The 11,780-nt window shown below is 35.3% G+C and overlaps 1 pseudogene; it reads left to right on the forward strand.

The window, feature by feature from the left end:
* Positions 1-9,231, forward strand: part of LOC123948672 — a 55,732-nt pseudogene extending 46,501 nt beyond the window's left edge.
* Positions 9,232-11,780: the final 2,549 nt, after the last annotated feature.

An 11,780-nucleotide genomic window follows, 5' to 3' on the forward strand; every position in this document is an offset into this window, starting at 1 on the left:
ATGCAGTGTTACTTAGTATCACTAAGTTCAGGGACTTAATGCGGTTACCCATTTTATAAATGGGGTAATTCAAGATCAAATCAATTAGCAACTTACCCAAGCTAGTAAATAAAACCATTACAAGATTAGCTCTATTCTAACTAGTTTCTGAGAAGATTCTGGCTGTGGATATGAAGAATCTTTTAGGAGTTTCTTCCTGGCAGTAGAAGGGATCTAATGCAGATGGCACAGCTGTTATCAAGAACCAGTATATGGGGGAGCCTGCTTCCCCCTCTTTTTCTGCCTGCCTCTCTGCCTACTTGTGATCTCTCTCCCTCTCTCTCTTTCTGTCAAGTAAATAAAGAAATAAAAATCTTAAAAAAAAAAAAAAAGGAACCAGTACATAGCACATTCTATTATAATTACCAAAGTATTTGACTATCTTCCTCCAGTAGCTACTACACTTAGGGTGGACACAGGGTTCAACATTGCATCCTAGAATTGAGCACAGTAATGGTGCTCATTAAATATTCACTGGCAAAACAAGCTAAAGAGAAGCACTGACGAAGAATATGAGCCAACTCATGTCAATTCTCTAGCAACCTGTCCTTTCCAAATCATGTTGCTCTTGTCCCTCTAATCGGACCTCTGCATCTCATAAGATCTTGTTTTCCTTTTAGTGCCCAGTTTCCCACCAAGACTGCATTTCTTCCATAGACCCAGGAAAAGATAGTAGAGCACTGAAATCCTGTGGAACACAAAGGCCATGTACCCTTTAACCTCAACCATTGGTAGAGATCCTGCTTCAAAGACAAGTTACATGGAATCATAAGCAGAGCTCTTCAAATCTGGCTATAAATGATATTTTGAAACTCTTAACATCATTTATCTTCTACCAACCTGAACCAAGGTCTAGTTCACCTGATTTATCTAGATATCTGTGTTTTATTTCTGGTTGCCGTACTTTGGTGATTAATTCTGTTTCCAGTTCAATTCCTCAGTTCTGATCTTATTCAGTCTCATTTCTACTTTCCCCAAAGTTCACAAATTGGTCTCAGAACTCATACAGATAAGAATAATACAAAATTTCAAGTACATTTAATCTCTGTGCTGAAAATAGATCAGCATAAGTTGAAAGGATCTGTCCAAACTGTATTAAGTTTTAGAAACAAAGTGAATTTTATACTTTTCTTTTACAACACGCCCATTGAATTTACAAGTGGTAAGTTCAAAACAGTAAATTAAAAAGCTTAATGAGTCAATAAATTCTATTACTAAGATTTAAAAAGTCAACATAATAATTTGTAACTCACTTCCTTATTTTGTTTTCTACCTAATCCTTGGGTTTAACTTTATTTTAAATTCCTGAATGGGGCACCTGGGTGGCTCAGTGGGTTGAGCCGCTGCCTTCGGCTCAGGTCATGATCTCGGGGTCCTGGGATCGAGTCCCGCATCGGGCTCTCTGCTCAGCGGGGAGCCTGCTTCCTCCTCTTTCTCTCTCTCTACCTGCCTCTCTGCCTACTTGCGGTCTCTCTCTGTCAAATAAATAAATAAAATCTTTTAAAAAAATAAAAAATAAATAAATTCCTGAATGAATTTCATACTATACTTGCAGCACAGTTCCCGTCTGCTGGCACAATCAATGAAACGGTGGATCTATTTGCAGTTCACAATGATTCTGTATATGTGCTTAAGAGGATAGTTAGGAGTAATTTAACAGACAGGAAAAGAGAAAATTTCAAAAACTAACATTCTGCTAAGTGAATTTGTGTACACACATACGTGTGTCTTTGTGTGAGAGAGGAAGACAGAGACAAAGATGGATAGAGACAGATAGATGGATAGACAAACTGTTTGTATATAAAGCATAATTCTTGCTGTGAATTAGTATGGGAATTGAAGGGTAATATAACATTTTAGAAACACTTTACTTCCTGTTATTTTAAACTAGTATTTTTGGGAAAATTTGCATCTCCTTTCATATAAATGAATAGCACTGTGTGTTAATACATGAACAATGAATCATGGAACACTACATCAAAAACTAATGATGTACTCTATGGTGACTAACAACACAATAAAAAAATTTAAAAAAATAAAGTGACTTAGAATCTTCATATGATAATTTATTATTCATTTCAGAATTTATTGTTTCAGGCAGTGACTTTATGTTTTATTATATGAATTATCATAGGAACTAATTTAACTAACATGATATAGAAACCGGTTCGAAAATTAATGACTAAAGGGTAATATATTTAGTTTCATTTCAGAGGTCCTATACCTTTTACTACTCAGCTCAGATCTAAGCTATGAAGACACAGAAAACAGATGATAGAACTTACCCTCTTCATCATATATAGGCAAGAATGTGGACTCCATAAGATTAAAGATTAATAAGTCTTAAGTTGCAACATCAACATATAAATTCTACTAAGTACAGTATTACAATAATTGCTATTATTGTTAATTCACACAACTCCTATTTATAAAAACAAAGATTTGAAATAATTTAAAGCAGAGAAATAATAATGTAAAGCAGAGAAAAAAACCTCTATTAAAAAAAGATTAAAAACAGAACTAAGTAATAAATGAACAGTTTATGAAAGAAGAGAATGATTATATTCTGAAATCTATGCTAAAGCACATTACTATAACTTAATGAGCTTCCCAATAATCATGTAAAAATATAAAAGAGGAATTATTCAGGTTTTTTTTAAATTTAATATAGCATGTTAGTTCATTAGGAAGCCACTATACCATTTTTGACCTCTAAAAAATTTTGTTTTATGGTCCATTGTTTAAGTTGCTATTGCCGTAAGATAAACACCTCCAATCTTAGTGGCTTAATATCTTAAACAGTATGTGTTTGTTTAGCTCATGTATCTGGGGGTTTCCCAGAAATAGTCAGAAGTAAGCTAGGCTCAGCTGAACAGTGTTGCTGATCTTAGCTGGGTTTGGCTGCCTAGTCTGGGGTATATTCTCATATAATGGAAGAGGTACAAGAGATGCCCGCGTGATTTCAGGTGCTTTTCAAGACTGTACTTACACTATGTTTCCTACAAGCCCACGATCAAAGCAAATTAGATGGTGGAGCTCTTAGTTGACAAATGGCAATTCTTACCTCACCCCCAAAGTGGGAGAACATGATACAAAAAAATGAAATGGGGGAAGTATGGATGTCTAATCCTGTCACTATCAGGAAATACAGAATAGTAACTGTCATTCTGTCCACCACAGTCTTATCCAGCCACTTCCTCAACAGATAATTTTTTGGTGACTTATATATGACAGTATCTACATAGGAGCAGGGGATTCACCTGGAAACAAAATGTAAAAATCCCTAGCCTCTCAGGAGTAATATTTTAAGGCAGAAAAACAGAAACTAAAATCTATAAATAAAATACATAACACACTCATTAAATCACAACAAATACTGTAGCAAACAAAATAAAGCAGGGAAAGGGAACGGGGAACCTTAGGAGATAGTATTTTACTTTATTATTTTTTTAAACGGAATTTTTTTTTTTTTTTTAGATTTATTTATTTGACAGACAGAGATCACAAGTAGGCAGAGAGGCAGGCAGAGAGAGAGAGAGGAGGAAGCAGGCTCCCTGCTGAGCAGAGAGCCCGATGCCGATGCCGGACTCTATCCCAGGACTCTGGGATCATGACCTAAACCGAAGGCAGAGGCTTTAACCCACTGAGCCACGCAGGCGCCCCGGAGATAGTATTTTAAATAGGATGATAAGAGAAAGACACCGCAAGGAGAGGACATTCAACTAAAAACCTAAAGGAAGTGAGGGTGCTATTTATACAGATAAATTAAGATTCCAGCTATTTGAGAAAGCAGGAAATGCAAAGACACAAAACTGAAGCTAGTTAAGTTATGCAAAGAAAACAAGATCAGAGATCAGAGTGATAGGGAAAAACTATATGTTGGTTTTATAAGTCACTGTAAAGATGGTGACTTTTTACACTGAGTGAAAGCAAAGGCAATTACAGATTATTGTGACATGGCCAGATTTAAGTTTTAACAGGCTCATTCCACCTGTTTTGTCAAAAATAGAATGTAGGCAGGAGTAAAGGGGCAGGGAGATCACTGCAATAATTTAGATGACATAAGATGGTGACATGGAACCTTGGACCAGGGCCATAGTGGAGGAGATGGCAAGAGATCACCCAAATCTGGATTTATTTTAAGAGAGAATTGTTAGTATTGACTGAAAGATTGGATGACAGAGGAGAGGGGACGAGCTCCCTTCCAAATTTTTGGTCTGAACAACTATGACATAGAAATGACCATTAGCAGAGATGGAAAGGTTATGGAAATAGGCTTTTGGTGATAACCAGGAGCTTGCTTGAGGGTGTGTATCAAAGTGTAGACATCAAGTAGACAGCCATACATACAAACCTAAACTTTTTGGGGGGTGGTATAAACTAAAGATATATGTAGATAAGTCATCAACATGAAGGACATTTAAAACTATAGTCATGTGGGGCGCCTGGGTGGCTCAGCGGGTTGAGGCCTCTGCCTTCAGCTCAGGTCATGATCCCAGGGTCCTGGGATCGAGCCCCGCATCGGGCTCTCTGCTTGGCTGGGAGCCTGCTTCCTCCTCTCTCTCTCTGCCTGCCTCTCTGCCTACTTGTAATCTCTATCTGTCAAATAAATAAATCTTTAAAAAAAGAAAAAAAAAAAAACTATAGTCATGTACAGCATGGTTCTCTTATGCAATTATACCAATAAAATATATGAATCCATTTAATTTAAATAAACAAGTACATATTATTCACCAACTATTTTTAAGCTTCTGCTAGGCTCAGAGTTTCTATAATATCTAGCATACCATTTTAGAGTTCTTAGACATTGTATAAGGTACTCATTTTTTTTTTTTTTTTTTGAAGCTTCATCCAAATAGCTTGGGGTTAAGGAAGGATTTCTGGTAAAACTGTGAAAATAAAGATTAAGTAAGATAAAGGCATAGAAGCCAAGTAAGAGGAGCTGAGAAAAGATAATGATGAGCTGAGGGATGAATCTTACTGAGCGTGGCCATGCCCAAGGCTCACTCTCAACTCAGATGATTCCAGTCCTAAATGGTCTGGAAATAGTCAAACTTGAGTCTAGAGTCTGCCTACAACAGCTTCGAAACCCAAATCAGGCAGGACTGGGGGTATGCAAAATCTGACAACAAAGGCAAGTGAGCCACAGCAGGAACAGGGACTGATGTGGCAAAGGATTCCAGAAGGCACCATTAGAGTCACTTGAGAGACATCTTACAATCAGTCTCACGGAAACAACTCTATTCTAGTCTCCTTTAAAGTTCAGTCTCTGAAACACTAGCGATTTCGCTCTGATTGGCCTTTCTCTAATTCCAGAGAGCTATGATCTTTCACTGCTATTTAAAAAGCTGTAATACCTTCTTGCTCCCACTTCAACACACAAGCCAGAGTAGCAGGGGCCATTAACTTGGTGTGTGTTTTCCAGATAAATAAGGATTTTGAACTAATCTGTATACAGGGATATTTGGTCAGGCCTGGAGATTTAATTGAACTTGGTATTCATTTACGATTAGTTTGTTTTGTTTACTTTCTTAGACCATTAGCAAGTTTATTAAAAAGGAAATACAAATAAACTTTGTGCCAATTACATAAGAAAATAATTGGATTTTATTAATCCAGGAACTCAGGCAATCAATTAAGGCAAGGGTCCTCTGGTCTTAGTCACCTCATTATTCTTCATGCTAATTAATCGCATATACTAATGGGTTGCTTAGAAATGGGATGCTTTATTCCTTTAGACACATATAAAATCTCATAAAGTAGCAATGTTTGAGTCTTAGAAAAAAAAGTCTGTTTTTACTGAACGAAGTGTTGATTTAAAGTAGAAAATTCCATTCTGAGCTATGATAGTGGGTTATTTATAAACTCCTGTTAAGTTAACCCACGAACGAATAACCCTTTCAAATTTAAAATTAGTAACAATGTCAGCTGGATTAGGAATTAAAAGAGTACAATATATCTGGGGCGCCTCGGTGGCTCAGTGGGTTAAGGTCTCTGCCTTCGGCTCAGGTCATGATCCCAGGGTCCTGGAATCGAGCCCCACATTGAGCTCAATGCTCAGCGGCAAGCCTGCTTCTCTTCCTCTCTCTCTCTCTGCCTACTTGTGATCTTTGTCTGTCGGATAAATAAATAAAATCTTAAAAAAAAAAAAAAGAGTACAATGTATCAAATGCAGGCTCAAGCGCCATCTGTTAAACTAATTGCTTCTATGGTAGTAAGTAGGAGCTTCCCTGAGCCTCAGTTTCCTCACTGTAAAATGGGTTAATAATATTAGAATTGATCATGAAGAATGGGAAAATGCAATAATGCATATAAAATTCGTGGCACATGTTGGATCCTCAATAAATGTTCCTTTTTTCTCTTCTTCATATCCCTTTCTCTCACAAATTTAGGATTTACCCCTTCAAGTCATAGTTGGTAGTAGATTCTTTCAGGACTTTTATCTCTTTAAAATAATAATATTTTTCCAAGCTGGTCCATGCTTTCCAGCCAGTCTGTGTGCTTTAACCCATATAGGAGCTCATTTGTACTGAGGTATAAAAGACAACCTGCCTGACTTTGCTTGGTAGGCAAAATTTGACTACCTTTATTTAATGATGAGGGTGGATTATGCTTGATCAAAATCATTTAGCCTAACTTATATAAGATTGGAACAATTATTTCTAAAAATTATTTCTAAAAAAGCTTGTAAAATTATCTGTGTGGTATTTATGCAAGTTCTTGTGGTTTTCTGTTTTAATTCACTCACTAATTTTAATGCTTTTTTAAAATATTAACTTATGTTTGTTTCTAAAACTATGTATTTTTTAAGACTTTTATATCTGGGTTATGTTTTTTATCAACTTCTGTTTGCTTTTTAATTTTTTTTTTATTAGTCTTGTATGTCAAGTGGCTTTTTGGTCTTAGTTATAAACTTTCTTTTTATTGATGGTTTTCAGCAGTTTGATAAGAATGTGTTCTACTGTAGTGTTTTATGCTTGAGGTTTGGATATAATTTAAAGAAATTTGGATAACTTCCTGTTATTATTTTCTTATATATTCTCTCCACCTTTTATACCTTCTGGAACAAAATGATTCAACTGTTAGAGTTAAAAATGTTTTATAGCTCTTTATTCCATTAATTATTCTTTTCTTTAAAGATTTTATTTATTTATTTGACAGAGAGAGACACAGCGAGAGAGGGAACACTAACAAGGGGAGTGGGAGAGAGAGAAGCAGGCTCCCCACAGAGCAGGGTGCCCGATGCAGTGCTCCATCCCAGGGCCCTGAGACCACGACCAGAACCAAAGACAGACACATAATGACTGAGCCACCCAGGTGCTCCCTGTTAATTATTCTTAAATATCTTTCTCTGTGTTTTATTTTTTATAATTTTATTATTATTTTCAATTATATTGATCTTTTATGTGGCTTTCAATTTTTTGCTAACTCTCTTTAGCATATTTTTCACTTAAGAAATAAACTTTTTTATCAGTCTAATTTCCAGTTTTATAGCTCTTTTTCTCTGATAAAGTTCATGCTTTTCTTTTCATGCTTGAGTATACTCTAAGGCTTAAAACAACTATTATGAAGTTACAGCATTCTAGTGCCATCATTTTTCTCATTTCTGGTCTGTTTCTGTTGATTTATATTTCTCTTGATTATGTATGATGGTTCCCTGTTTCTATGCATGGCTTGAAATTTCTAGTTGAATAATGGACATTACAAATTTACATTAAGTGTTTATGTTGTCATAGTCCTTTAAAGAGTGATGACCTTTGTTCTAACACACCGTTAAGTTACTTGAAGATCAGTTTGATTACTCTAAGACTTGTATTTAAGCCTTATTATGGTATGTCCAAAATAACCTTCATTCCAATCCTAATATAGGCCCACTAGTAAAATGAAACTCTTCTAAAGATTATATCCTCTGATATATTGACTATTTTATGTATATTTAATATATCTATATATTTATACATATTTAATATGTTTTGAAGTTTATCTAATCTGGTTGATAGAAACATGAACTGTTTCTCCCCTTGTGTGAGCCCTGGACATTGTCCAGTTTATTGCTTTCCACTGTTTTTTTAACTTACTTTGGGGATGTTCCTTTCTTATATGTGCTATTCAATACTCTGCCAAAAACTTAAGGGAGTTCTCTGAAGATCGGTTAGTCTCTCTCTCTCTCTCTCTCTCTCTTTCTTAAGCTCCTATCTTTCTGTATTCATCTGTATTCAGCATCATGAATTCTATCCACTTCTCCCTCCCTAAATGGCAACCTTCTGTAAGTCACTGAGACCTGGAGTCTTTGGGGAATCTCACTCCCTGTGATGTGATCTGGAAACTCATTCTCTTTGGTAAGCTGGGACAATTTCAGGACTTACCTTAAAGGCTTCCCTTATTCCAAGCATCATAGAAATTCAGTGCCTATCATCCAATGTCTGAAACTAGTTGTTCCATATATTTTATTCTGTTTGCTACATGATTACAGTGAGAGGGAAATGTCTGCAGTAGTCAATGTTTCATAGATGAGAATAAAAGTAACTTACTTAATATTAGGCACTATTAAAAATCATATACACACCTGGGATTCTACAACTCACATTGAATATCTAGTTTGCATATTTGCTTCAGATCAATCTAACAAAGGTATATTTTATACTAAATGTAAGTCACATACAGACTAGAACATGAAGCATGAGTACAGCCTGATTAATTTTGACAAATTATATTCACTTGCGTGTAACCAGAAATAAATCAAGCAATACTACATTAACCCCTCTGTCTGCTTCCATCAAGATACTCCCAGCTGAGATTAACAACTGACTACTAACAACAGAGATATTTTTATCTATTTTAACATTTATATAAATGGAACCCTACATTTCATATTACTTTTTATTGGACTTCTTTCATCAAAAATATATTTGTGGCTCTTTCTGCCTCCAGCCACCCAAGCAAGAGGAGCGGCAGCTATATCTACCCATGTACAATGGATGGTCCCCTGGCACTGCTCCAATTTCCTGATCAAGAGGAACAAGCAGACATAGAGCAAAGAGCCCACTAACCTGAAGGCACAAAACTCTTTCTGCTAGAATAGGCTGCTCCAGCACAAGACTGTGGGTGTGGAGCCTGCTGCGGAAGGAAGGCAAAGTTGTAGTGGTGGTGAAGAAACAGAGATCTGGCCATACAAAGCCTGCCACCTCTTAAAAGTGGACCACAATGGCAAGAACACCCAGGCCACCCTCTGCAGCAACCAGGACATGACTCACAAGAGCAAGAACAGTCCAGATCTGCACATGGCCAGAGCCATCCTGTCCAACCAGAAGCCTGTGAAGCTAAGAGGAAGTGGTGGGTCCCACCCAGAGCTCCTGAACACCTGCTCCCTACCACCAAAGCAATAAAGATGTCAACCACCTAAAAAACAAAACAAAAACAAAAACAAAAGTTTGTGGAATTCATGTATGTTGTGTATAATAATGCATACATTCATTTAATGATAAACAATTATAATGATTCCATATTAAATGCAATAAAATGTGTAATCATTGTCCTTTGGTAGACAGGTTGTTTTCAAGTTTTTTTTTTTAAACACTGAGGTTGCTATGACTATTCTTTTAATATGTTTACAGTGGACATGAATGCACATTTGGGGGCACTTTGCATCTAGGAATTGAACTATATGTATATTTCAAATCATTTTTAAATAAATGAAACATTGGAAGTAAAACCATCACCCCCTTTCCCCTCTAAGTTCCTTTAATGTAGGTACCTATTATCATGAATTGCTGGGAAACTCTTTCTGAGCATATTTTAATATAATCAATATATATGTGCAGTATTTACATGTAATACCCTATAATATTGTTTAATAAGCAGATGAATGGTATATGATTTTGCTCTCATATCATATCTTTTCATACTGTTAAATTTAGGTTGTGTAGTTATGATTCTCCTGACAACCCTTGGAATAGATTAAGTAAATTCAGAATTATCCATTCACTGAAAAACTTGTAAGCATTCTCTCATGAAATCTTTCAGGCATTTTTAAAAATTTATTTTGGCAGAGGATGGATTTGAAAGTTGAAGTAGTGAGTGAAGATAATGGGAAATTGTTAAAATATCAGTTTGATTATCCTTTGGTAATTGGATAGATTTTTCTATATTGGGTCAGTTTCAGCATTTTACCTATTCCAGTATATCAATTTTTAAAGTATTAAAATCTATTAATGTAAATTGAGCAAAGAATTATCCTATAATTCTTATTTTTTGTATTTATCTGTGTTTATGTCCCTGATCACTTTTCTAATGTAAATTTTTGCTTTCTCCCTTTTTCCTTTTTGAAATTAAATATGTGTACATTTATTCAGTGTGATGTTGTTCAAAACAGGAGCAGATTGTAAAGAACCCAAATTTTCACAAAAGACAATAGCAAATAAATTATGGCACTTTCACACATTGGAACATGCAGCCACCCCCACACCACCACCACCAAAAAAAAAAAAAAACAACCTAACGTCAACAAGTGAAAAATAAAAATTGTAAATGATGTGTGTAATATGCTATGATAAGTATAAGAAAGGGAGTTAATACTATGTACATGAATATATGATACATAAATATTAAATTTATATATTTATAATATATATATTATAGATATTTATGTATTATAGATATATAGATATTATGTATTATAGATATAGATATGCATACATGCATATGTATATATTATACATATACATTTACATACATATACCTCTGGAAAAATTCAGAAGGCAATGATGACATTAGTTACCTTAAGCCAGAGAAATGGGAGGATACTAAGGGACAGTATTGCCAGGAAAACATCTCAATATCCATCCTTTATATGTTTGGAATTTTGAAGTATGTCAATTATATGAATATATTACCTCTCCAGCAGAAAGAAAGAAAGAAAGAAAGAAAGAAAGAAAGAAAGAAAGAAAGAAAGAAAGAAAAGAAAGGAAGAAAGAAAGAAGGAAAGAAGGAATGCAGGGAGGGAGGGAAGAAGGAAGGGAGAAACTTTCCTTCTGACCAGTTTATTCAGTGTCCTAATATGTAATAGCAATTCAAATTTCCTCCAGTAATTCACGAGACTACCTGTTTCACTGCATACTTATTATTAGCACTCAATGTTATTAATCTTTATAATTGTTGTCATTTTAAAGGGCAAAAAGGATTCTATCATTGCTGAGGTATTTATTATCTAGTCTACTGGTGGGGTTGAGTATCTGTTCATATGTTTATTACTCATTTTCATTTCCTCCTTTATAAATTGTCTTTTTATATGTTTGAATCTTTTTTGGCAATTTGCAGAGTTCTTTGTATACTAAAGTTATTAGCCTTATGTCTTCCCACATCTTACAAAGAGCATTTATAGTTTCCATAATAAATGTAATTTAAAATTTCTATTGCCTAATCATTAAAAAAATGTTCATAGCTAGGTAGTGCCTAATGGCAATATAATATGAAACAAACTCCTACATTTGCATAGTGTTTTATAGTTTACAAAGCTTTATCATGACTTTCTTTTTTTTTTAAGATTTTATTTATTTATTTATTTGACAGAGAGAGAGAGAGATCACAGGAGGCAGAGAGGCAGACATAGAGAGGAAGGGACGCAGGCTCCCTACCGAGCAGAGAGCCCGATGTGGGGCTCGATCCCAGGACCCTGGGATCATGACCTAAGCCGAAGGCTTTAACCCACTGTGCCACTCAGGCGCCCCATGACTTTCTACTTA

This window comes from Meles meles, chromosome 8 (assembly GCF_922984935.1).
Source record: "Meles meles chromosome 8, mMelMel3.1 paternal haplotype, whole genome shotgun sequence".
NCBI classification, from domain to species: domain Eukaryota; kingdom Metazoa; phylum Chordata; class Mammalia; order Carnivora; family Mustelidae; genus Meles; species Meles meles.